Here is a 12,091-nt window from a genome sequence, read left to right as displayed (position 1 = left end):
GAAATTGGCGTGATCTATCTCAAGTTCAGATGTCAGAGCTTTTAAAATGGAGACAAACCTTGAGATGAGTTCCTCGCTAATGCCTTTTTAAAAAGGAAAAAAAGTCCTCACCAAATCCTTCTTCCAAAAATTTTTAAATATTCATAACAAATTTTGGAATTAATAAATAAAAATCTATACAATATGAGTTTTTGATGGTAAACATACCGTTAATTACTGATGTTAGCTTGGGTTCAGAAAAAAACGTCGGGCAGTGCTGTTCCAATTATTGGTCATGCCTTGACCATGCTTTAACAAGGAGTCACAAGAAGAGATTCTTGCATATCTGTTGGGAGCGGTATATCCTACTCTAACCAACATCGAAATTTTACTACAAACTTGACACTGGTTCTCTTGCATTCTTTTCATTTCTGGATACACCTATTGAAAAAGTATTTATTCATGACGTTGACGACAGCGAATTTCCCCTTTCATTAACAATAACGTCATGTATTTCTTTTCGGGTTACTCTCATGCGCTCCATTTTCTATCATCCAAAATATCAACAATCTAAATCACCGGGAAAGGAAAGCGAAATTGGAACATAATTCCCTGAATAATACACAGGATCACAGAAATATTTTACTTGGAAAATGTACCTTTTTATCGTTCCGAGATATCCTTCACTAGTGGTAGTTCCGCCTCAACGCTGAAATTACACGATATAGGGAAAATAAACCCTGGTTCTTCGTTTCCGTAGCACAGGCACCCACATCCTTTCGCACTCACAGAGAGAAATTAATTTTCTCGGTAAAATCGTGAAATAAAATAGTTTTCAACAAATTGGAAAGAAGCATTTGTGGAAAAACCCGTGCGAGCTACTTCGTAGAAAACGATTGCGCGGATGTCGAAGGGAAGCGATCCTCAATAGTGCAAAAACCCTTTCATAGACCGAGGCAATAAAGCAATAAGCGGCATTTCTACAAAGGGACAAGAAGAATCCTGAGGGTTCAAGGGGAACCCTCTTAAGGGTACAACGCACCGGGGCCAGGAACCAAGCCCGAGGCTTATACGCCCGGACACTCGGGGAGGGGCTGGATGAGAAGGAAAAAGGATAGAGGCGCCGTCGCGATCGGAGCCCGCCGACGCCTCCGGGAAAAGGATAGGAGTGGAAGGGAGAGGACGAGGGAAAAACACCCCAGCGCTATAGAAGCGAAGGGGGCCCTACCTAGCGAAACCAAGCATACGCAATTTCTCTACCACCATCCCGGGGAGATTTTCCTATGAGGAAGAAAAATCCCAGATAGGGACAGTGGGAATCTACAAAGGGACAGTTATACAACGAGTACAGAACTTCTTTAACGCTGCATAAGAATCATAACACGGTGGTTGGGTTTTTGGGTACAATAGGGATTAACGCGGTCGGCAGGGTAGTGCCCGCCGCCGCGGCGGCGCTCCGCCCTTACCAGTGTTTGAGCTGATGGTAGCTACATAAGTCCTAGGAGAGTACGGATAGCAGAGTATGCTAGTTTATAGTGGTTAGAATTGGGTTTTCGAAGAATTAATATATAATGCTTTGCAGCCGCCCGCTTCCCGAGACCAGAATCTGACTTGCCGGCAGTAGTAGTAGTAGTGTTTCTTTTATAGGGTGCGTCGGCGGCTAAGGCCATTTTGCACCACTCACTGACTGGTATTGATAAAGGGGATTAGGCCCGTTCTGAAATTAACGTGTCAATAATTTACAAGAGGTATCATTTATATTTTATTGAAAAGTCGAGTTGAGTGTAGGAATGCTATCAGTCGGGAAATGTTTTCGGGAGTGTCTCCTAGTACCTCAGCTAGGTTGACTCCGAGGTTGTGATTCACCCGTGCAGTACGATATCTTGCACAGTCCGTCAGGATATGTCGCACTGTTAGTGGACAATCGCAATTTAAGCATTGGGGCTGTATTCTCTCTTCGGTGAAGAGGTATGAATGGGTTAATAAGCAGTGACCAATTCTTAAGCGTGTTAAAACCACTTCCTCCCTGCGGACATTTCTTATAGAGGTCTGCCACGCAGTTATTACGGGCTTAATTTCCCGAAGTTTGTTATATTGGATTTCGAGCCATTGCGTCTTCCAATTTTGTCTAATCATACCCCTCATGGCATTCCCTAAATCTTCCGCTGGCATTAACTGAAAATCTGTATCCGGAGACCTGAGCGCATCTTTGGCTGCAGAATCTGCTTTCTCATTCCCTGGTGTGCCCACATGTCCAGGGACCCAAGCGAAACTTATAGTGGTCCCTTTTTTACTCAGGGATAACAGAGTGCTTTGTATGTCCTGAACAATGGGGTGACAAGGAGAATAAAGAGATATGGATTGGAGAGCACTGAATGAATCTGTACAGATCATAAATGACGCAACACTGTTTTTAATGGATCGGAGAGCAATCCTAATGGCAGTGAGCTCAGCCGTAAAAATGGAACAGTACGGATGCAATTTTGCCTTAAGGACTCCATGATATGGGGATACCACAGCGCACCCACAGGCGGTATCCGATTTGGAACCGTCAGTGTATACGAACGTAAATTCGAAGTTTTCGGCGCGGAATTCCTTGAAAAGTTGTTGGTATTCTCCCGGCATAGTAGTAGATTTAGAGCAACGAGTAAGATCAAGTCTCAAAGCTGGCCGGGGAATTAACCACGGGGGCACGTTACTGTACCCAGTGGGGTACGTGGCGGGCAAGGTAAAATTGCGTTCTGCGATTAGGTTTCTGAAGCGAACACTTAGAGGTTTAGTGGATCTTGTCTTTCGGTTAAAAAGGTCTAAAAGCAGTGGGTGAGAAATAATGTTAAAACAGGGGTGGTTCGGCGCGGATAAAATTTTTGTGGCATAATTGCACATCAACGTCTCTCTACGATTGACTAGGGGAGGCTCTCCTGTATCGGCGTAAATGCTCAACACAGGGGAGGTCCTGAAGGCACCGGTTGCTAAACGCAGTCCAGTATTATGAACCGTCGAGAGCGGTTTCATGTAGGTCTCACGGGCGGATGAGTACACAATCGATCCGTAGTCTAGCCTTGAACGTACTAATGCTCGATACAGCATTAGCTTTGAGGTACGATCCGCGCTCCATGTCGAATGTGACAGAAACCGTAAAATGTTCAGAACTTTGAAGCAATTGTCTCTTAGAGTTCGGAAATGTTCGCGCCAATTCAGGCGCCGGTCCAATGTCATACCCAGAAATCGCGCGTTCTCAACGTAAGGAAGCTCATTACCATTGGGACGGTGGGGCTTGTACACCCCGTCCTCGGTAAAAGTGAATACATTTCGTTTTCTCAGTAGAGAAACGGAATCCATTCCTCTGAGACTAAACGGAGTGCTTATTCAGAGTCAGCTGGATCAGCCTAGAGGCATTCGTTAATTTTGATGACCTGCAGAAAATAGCGAGGTCATCAACATACAAGGAGCCCATAACTGGGGAGCGGATACACTCGGCCACATCGTTTATCGCAATGGCAAATAGGGTCACGCTCAGTACGGACCCCTGGGGTACTCCATTTTCTTGTGGATATAAGGTAGATAGATATTCACCTATTCTAACTTTGAAAACTCGTGGAGACAGAAAATTTTTAATGAAAATAGGTAGATTTCCTTTAAACCCCCATTTATCAAGTGTCTTCAGAATTTTGTACCGCCAAACACGGTCGTACGCTTTCTCTAAGTCGAGGAACACGCCAATTACGTTTTGCCGCAAGAGAAATGCTTCCTGAATGAAATTGTCAGCCCTGACGAGATGGTCGGAGGTTGACCTACCTCGTCGAAAGCCGCACTGGATATCCGAAAGAAGGTTCCGCCGCTCCAACCACCAAACGAGACGACGGTTTACCATTCTTTCCATCACCTTGCATACGCAGCTGGTGAGAGATATCGGTCTATAGTTGTTCGGGTCCGATCCACCTTTTCCTTGTTTAAGGATGGGTACGACTATGGACTCCCTCCAAGGGTCTGGAAGGCTACCCTCTGACCAAATTTGGTTAAGGGATCGCAGCATATGGGGGAGTGCTTCTTTGGGAAGATTTCTTAGAAAAGCGTTATGCACCGTATCTATTCCTGGTGAGCCGTCACGGGATTCGAGGATGGCTGAAGTCAACTCCCAGAGAGAAAAGGGGTCGTTGTAAACCTCGCCAGAGTCTCTCGGGTTAAAGGTAAGAGGTATCGTCTCATTCTGCTCTTTCAGTGTCCTAAATGGTTCGTCGTAGCTGCCGTTACAACTCGTCTCCGCAAGTCGACGTCCGAAGCACTCGCTTATTTCGGGAGGTGTCGTCAGGACTCGGTCAGTCGCCTTCAGGGATGAAACTGCAAGGTTGTGGTTAGAGCCAGAGATGCTTTTAATCTTCCTCCAGATGTTGGATATGGGAGTCCTGTGGTTTATAGAACACACAAACTCCTCCCATGAAGCTTTCTTGGCCTCCTTAACCACTTGCCGAGCTTTCGCTCTGAGGCGCCGGAAGGCGGTGAGATTTGTCGCCGTAGGATATTTGCTAAAGATTCGGAGTGCCCTCTTTCGCACCTGTATAGCTTTTGCGCACTCCTCGTTCCACCAAGGAACTGTGGGCCTGTGAGATTTGCATTTAGAACGGGGTACGGTGGAATTTGCGGCTTCTAGAATGTTATCTGTGAGTACTTCTATGTTCCCCACACCATTCACATTGTCGTCGTGGTTAAAATAAAATTTTCTTTTAAAAAGAGACCAATTGGCCTTGCGGACAACCCAATTGCTTGGTTGAGTCGGACGGCGGATAAAACTGCCACCTTTAGTAATTAAAATAGGGTAGTGGTCGCTACCGCATAAATCTTTATGTACGGACCACTCAAGCCTACGCATTAGGCCACCTGTCGAAATACTTAAGTCGATACACGAGAAGGTACCGTTGAAGCTGTTGAATCGAGTTTTTTCACCGGTGTTTAGTAAAAACAAGTTAAGGTCATTGATAAAATTTGTGACTATGTGTCCCCTTTGATTGCACTGAGTTCTTGTGCTACCCCATAGGGTGTCGTGTGCGTTGAAGTCACCCATTAAAACATAGGGCCGAGGTAACTGACGAACGAGGGATTCTAAATTAACTCGACTCACAGGTGCACCTTCCGGCAGATATACGTTGCAGAGAGTAATTGCCTCGGGTGCGTGTACTGTCACTGCAATTGCCTGCAGCGGAGTGTCCAATTGCACTCGTGAGGTGTATAGGGCCTCCCGAATAGCAATTGCCACTCCACCCTGGGCTCACTGACCACTGGTGTCGTCAAGTCTAAAAAATTTAAAACCTTTTAAAACGGTCTTGTCTGTCAGCTTAAAATGCGTCTCTTGCAGGCAGATGCAGACGGGATTATGGTCTCTAATTAAAACAACCAGCTCCTCCTTGTGCCTATAAAAACAATTCATATTCCATTGTAATATAAAATACATGGTTTAAATAGTTAAAATAAATAAATAGGTTAAAATCTGGAAATGTACGTATGTACACAGTGTATGGAGGATCAACGTTTTAACCGCTGTTTCCTTTGCTTGATTCTGGCCTGGAACACTTCTGTGTCCGAGACACAGAGGTCTTCTTCCATGGAATCAGATTGTGCATCGTTTGAGGATGTGGGTGGGAGTGTTTTATCCCGCTTTTTCCCAACATCCTCAGAAGTAGATTTTGGGTTTTTCTTAGGGGAAACCGCCTTAGAATGACTTTTCTTATCTGTGACTTTATTAATTTGCTTTTCGGTTTTTTTTTGTTCTCTTATGGGCATCTTCGCGCTCTCAATATGAAAATTATTATCAGTCTGCGTAGAGATGGTACATGTGGTTTTTTTGTGGTTGCGACTATTTTCGAGAACGATTTTGAGAATGTTGGGGCCATCTGTGATCGGTATTTCATTCGTGCCTCGGAATAGGGGATTCTTTCCAGGGTCTTGATTTCCATTATCTTCCTTTCATCTTTCATGACGGGGCAATCTCGGGAGTACGATGGATGCGTGCCCTCGCAGTTGACGCAGAAAGGCTCCGACGAACATTTCTCACCGTCATGCTTGTCCTTGCCACAGCGCGGGCAGGTGTTCTTACCCTCACATCGCGGTGCGATGTGGCCGAATTTTTGGCATTGAAAGCATCGCATCGGGTTGGGAAAGAAAGGTCTCACAGGTACCGATTCATAGCCTAGGTAGACTTTGCTTGGGATTTTATCCAAAGCGAACGTGAGGATAACCGAGGTGGTGTTAATCACTTCACCGTTACGCTTTGTTGTAAGTCTTCGACAATCGATGACACCCTGGGAAGCCATCTCCTCCTTAATTTCATCTGGTTCTACTTATAAAAGGTCGTAGTGGCTGATCACACCCCTTGAAGTATTTAACGTACGGTGGATCTCGACATTGATAGGTATATCGTGCAACTTTTCTGTTTTTAACAATTTTTCGGCTTGGGCGTTATTAGCTGTTTCAATTAATAAGGAACCATCTCTGAGTTTTTTGACTGAGTTTGGCTCTCCTGGAATAATGGCTTGCAGTGCTTTTTAAATAAATAAGGGAGATACCTTTTTCAAATTTTCACCGTCTTTGGCGCATTTCAATGACAAAAACCGTTTGGCTCTTTCAAATAGCTTTTCTCCTCCGCCCGTGTCCGGGCGGGATCTCTTTGGTGGAGGAAGAATTTCAGACTCCATACAGTGATTTATTTCATCCCCTGAGCTCCCCACCCACCACGGAGCCACACATTCAGGACGCCACACCGAGAACCGGTGTGGTCGCCAGGGCTTCCCAAGGGACATAGGAACCTTCGAAAGGGGGTCCCTTTCGGGTTAGAATCTCCAGCGCGGGGGCCCTCCGAACCCTCACGCTTTAGGGGGGGGGGATATATCTCCAGCACTAACCCGTCCTGGCGTACGCTCGGAAGGAGCCGCCAAGCTCCCCAGCCGCCAGGAGCCGATTGACCGAGCTGGGCTCTTCTCGGCCGCCCGTTTTTCGGGGAATCCAGGGCCGAAGTGGGGTATTGAACTCCGGCCCATACCGGGTTTCCGACACCCAGCTGGGTGCCTGAGAACTCACCCACCAGGATCCCCTTCTCCCCCTTGTACGGGTCTCCACGCACGGCAAACACGTGGGTGAATCTGGACGCCAGATGTTTCGGCTACTCAGAACAGCAGAGTCACATGTTGTCTGGACACTATCCGAGCGAACGACGGGGTTTTTTAACGAGCTTGTCTCCTCGGTGGGCTCGGGTCCATGGGGGCGCGGCTCCCCAAAGGAAGAGATTACTCTCTTCCACCCGTGCGGGGCTGACTTGCCGGCGCAATCGTTAAGTCCATTATATGTCTTATGAAGGAAATCGTAATGTGCCCTTGGAAAAATTGAAACAATAAGACTAACATGGCATGCTAAATGTATGCAGCGTATTTAAGTGTAGAAAACTGTAATTTCGTCTCACTTTTAGCGAATTATCCTCGACCACAGCTAAGTCTGAAAAAAAGTTCGCATCTAACCACCGCGTCGGGCGGTTGGACATTCACGCACATAACTTGATAGGAGAGGCGGGGTGGCAAATTTGGGCAGGATTTTTCAATTGATAACTAAAGTTGACACTTTATTTTATAATGTGGTGCTAATCACTTCGTGAAGCAAAGTGAAAAACAATTTTCTCTACATTACCTTAAAAATACATGAAAAATAGGAGATTTTAATTGTTTAAATAAAAGTAATAAAAATTACCGCTAAACTTTCACTACAACGGATTCTAAAAATGTTCATTTTTACTATGAAATGATTAGAATTTAGGCATTTTAAAACGTAACGCAGCAGTAGCAAAAAACTTCAGTCAATTTTTTCAAAAAATGGAAAAAAAATTGAGATCATTTTTCATTAAATTGACAGACGTCTCCTACTTTAAAAAAGTGAGTTATAAATAAAACTATTTCAGTAATATGGTCACTGATCATTCCATAATTTGAAAATATAATAGTTTTTTTCCAAATTAAAAAAATATCATTTTTGGCCAGCTTTTTTCGATTTCAGCCCACTGTGCGGCGGTTTCTCTCTTGAGCCCCCTATTCAGTGTTCGTCGGAGCGACCCCTCCTACATTGGGAGAGACTGATTTTTTTCCTTTCAGTCATATTTTTTTTCACGGTACATTTATGAGGTTTCTCATTAATTTGGATCAATGTTAATTTGGATTAGAGGATCTAGCTTAATATGCGGCTTTTGTGTGGTTAAAAAATCTCCATGGTCAAAAATTGTCTGGGGATTTTTATGGTCTTGGTTTAAATCTGGTCGGAAATGAAGAGCAAAAATTTTTAATTCGCTTCGACGGCCTTTAGAGCTCGCGCTTCGGTTTAAAAATATGGAAAATAGCAATTTTCCTGGTGGAATATGACGCGTTGGTTCACTCCATATGGCTGGGAGTGCCGCTCAGTGATTATGTTTTAGCTTTTCGACTGAGTTATCATATAGATTTTGTCTTCTTTAAATGAGGAAGTGCGTCATGGGTGGGTTTATCTGCGATATTGAAGACTTAACGGCTTTGTTAGCTTTTTCCTACTCTACAGGGTAGTGCAATGATAATTTGTAGTTTAATGGATAGTTCAATTTATAGTAGCCAATTATGGAGGGTGGAGAAATATTGTGTCAAGATAATTTAACCTTGTAGAATTAATGCCAATAGGATATCAAAATTACCGATGATATTTGGATCGAAAACGCACAATTTATAAACAACAGAAACTTTGAGCCAAGCGCTCCGATAGGCCGCGATTTTATCCTTTTGCCCGATGTTCTGGACAACTCATGACTTCGATCGTATTGCCTGCCAGATCCCGTGATTAGTGATGAGCGGAACTGTGATTTTCCGATCACTTCGTTACCTGTGACTGCTACTCATCAGTAACGGTGATTCTTAACTGTGATTGCGATCACTGAGGCGAATCACTCTTAAAAGTCATCGGTGATTTGTGGCGCTGCTATTCCTGCTGCTTTGTCCAATTCCAAGGAATGAGCTATCCTCAAAAGGAACGAATAAACTTATAGAAAATTGTAAAATTAGGCAAAATATTTTTTTTGAGGGAATAGTTCTGATTCCGAGTTTATATTACGATAATTAAGCAAATTTGATGTGTGAAAGAATTGATTCGGGGCAATCATTAAAATCCCGTCAGCATTTTTTACACATATTTTATAATCAAACCATCATAATTCAAACCTTCAGCTGTATATTTCGTACAGAATGACTTATTTATTACAAAAGATGAATAAGACATCCTTATTCATCCTTATCCTATTGGTAGCATCATGGTAGCTGCCGAAGCTAACTTCACCGTATTCACAGTCGCAGTGATTTCGAGTATTTGGTGATTTAGTCACCGGCCGTGATCGGCTACTTCTCTTCAATCACAGGTAGCGATGTATCGCATATCACTTGGTATAAGCATTGGCTTGGTATAGCAGCCAGAGCTATTTTCGCCGAATCCAGTGATCGAATCACCGATCACAGTGATTTCGAATATTGAATCACCGACAGTGACTGCTACTTTTCAGTAACGGTGATTCAATCACAGTTAGCGATATATCGCTCATCACTACCCGTGATGAATCCAATGCGTCCAGCAACATGGCAACTTCGCGGTCAATCGAAGCGCTTGGCACAAGGTTTCTGGTTTTTTCGAATGGTGCGTTTTTGAACCAAACATCGTTAGTAATTTTGATTTTTTCAGGCATCATCTGTCCAGATTAATATTTCTTGACACTATTTTCCTCCAACCTGTATAAAATGTTATATCACGGAAATGTGGACATTTGTTTACAGTTCTCCTGTTTTAAAACCATTGATCAATCTCTAAACTTAATACATTTCCTTATTTACGTTTGGCTAGTGGCAAAGCTGGTAAGTTTTTCGGTTTTGTTTACTCTCTCTCAATTCTGTATCTAGCGTAACTCCCATCAGGTTAGCTTTTCTGAATGTTGTTGTCTTTTTTAAATGTTGTGATAGTGATAGGATGTCTTCGACCATGTCACCCGTTGCCGGAGTCGAAAATGCCAGCGAGTGCGAGGCTCTCGGCGCCAGCATTGCTGCCTTGGAGAGGATAATCCGGAACTTCAGGCCCAGTGTGAAAGGGTGGCGTATACCCCTAAGAGGAATGGTTCTAGGGGTGGTTCATCAGAAGCTTGCCGTGCCTCACGGGTTGCACGGGCTCGCCCGATTGCAAATAGCGGCTGGTCGTTCGAGGGTCTTCCTCGAGGTCCATCTCTCGGTGAAGGGGTCACGCCACCCCGTGATTCTGAGGTTTGGAGGATCTTGTCTCGGAGGGAAAGTGATAGACGAGGTTTGGGGGGTGCAGAGATAAATCCCATCCCCATCTCGAATAGATACCAGTTGCTGTAGGAGGGAAACTCCGAGGTTTATGTCGTACCTACTCCTACCCCGAGACCGTTACCTAGGAATAGATGTCAAGAGTGGGAAAGGGGGGATTGTAGCGAAAGGGAGTATTAATATCCGTTGTGTGAAGCTCCCACTACGGGAAAGAGCAGACCGCGAGGGTGTAAGCAACTGTGTGACTACATGGTGCATCCCGAGTTGCAGAGTTCCTCAGGTGACGCAGGCGGTTTGTGCAGCGGTATGCGGCACGAAGTGCTCCAGATCAGGGGCGCCGACTTATAAAAAATATTGGGGGGGCCCATATCTGGGGTATTACCCTGGGAAGAGGTTAATTTCAAAGTGTGTCGCAGCACCGTAATCACTATCATAATTTGTTTAGAGGTTAATCACACCACTTGTTTTCAATTAACCTGCTTACTACCTTAAAATTATTTGTTTTTACACATTATTGAATGTGTTTTAAAAGGTATCTATCGTCAAACGTGGGAAAATACCAATATATGTTTGTGATTTCAAAAAGCATAATATAACTTAATTATTTTCTTTAATTATTGAGGGGGCTCCGCCCCCCCTAACGAATCTTTGAGGGGGCTCGAGCCCCATGGAGTCGGCGCCACTGCTCCAGATTGCAAGTCGTAGCACTTGTTGGCGTCATCGATGGCATGAACCGTTGATCCGAGGAGATCCTGCATTTCCTCAGGTAAATTGCACTCCAAAGAGTGAAACGAATAAGTGGTGCCGAGGGGGTCGAGATATCCCATGCGATTTGCAGTCTTCTCGTGAGGATCGATCGTGGTTCTCCAGTTTGGAGCCGAGTGGAATGCATAAACCAGAAGCTGCATCCTTTATGCACGGACTTTGGAGGCTCTGTGTACCTTAAGCTGGCAATCTGATCGTGTCGGACCCCTCTGAACTGTTCCGGAGTCCATTACACGGCCATTAGCTAGTAGTATATTAGAGTGCTGTAGGTTTTTTTGGAGTAGAGAGTAGGGTGGAGTGTAGATATGATAGTAGGTCAATAAATAAAGGGATACATTCAAACGTTCTCAGCGACAAAAGTTTTTCCGGAGATGAGAATAGAGAAGTAGACAGATAAATCAGCATTACCAACTTCCAACAACACATGTAGTAACTTTAAGCTATATAAACGTCGGTTGAGTCATAATTTCAAAGTCAGTCAATGCTCAAGTTGTTTAGATGGTGAAATAAACAAAATCTGCAGTTCCAGGAATTAGGGATATAGAGCCTTAGAATAGCATAATGGACACTAGCGGATAAAATAGTCCCGAAGTGATATTCGTGGCATTGGTTAATTGCGGTAATATGAGGAATAAGATTCCCGAATTCCACCATTTAATTCATGGTACGAAGAGTGACATCATTATAGGAACAGAAAGTTGGCTAAGAGATGATGATCCAGACAGTGAAGTTTTCCCAAAATATTTCACCGTTTATGGAAAGATAGAATTGATCAAGCTGAAGGTGGAGTATTTATAGCTGCAAAGGATTCAATCGTCAGCGTAGCGGAAACCGTAACTGAGACCAGGGCGGTGATTATCGTTCTCCTTTCGTCAGAGTCTTTGCTTTTCCTTGTGACACTGCAACCACTTTTATGTTTACAGGCAATTAATTTTGGTAAGTTAGAGAAAAATTTTATGGTGATTCTTCAAGTTTCATTCATCATTTTTAGTCATCATATCTATCTGTATCTATGATTTCATTGC

This window comes from Ischnura elegans, chromosome 1 (assembly GCF_921293095.1).
Source record: "Ischnura elegans chromosome 1, ioIscEleg1.1, whole genome shotgun sequence".
In the NCBI taxonomy this organism is placed as follows: domain Eukaryota; kingdom Metazoa; phylum Arthropoda; class Insecta; order Odonata; family Coenagrionidae; genus Ischnura; species Ischnura elegans.
Note: the sequence above shows the minus strand (reverse complement) of the source record.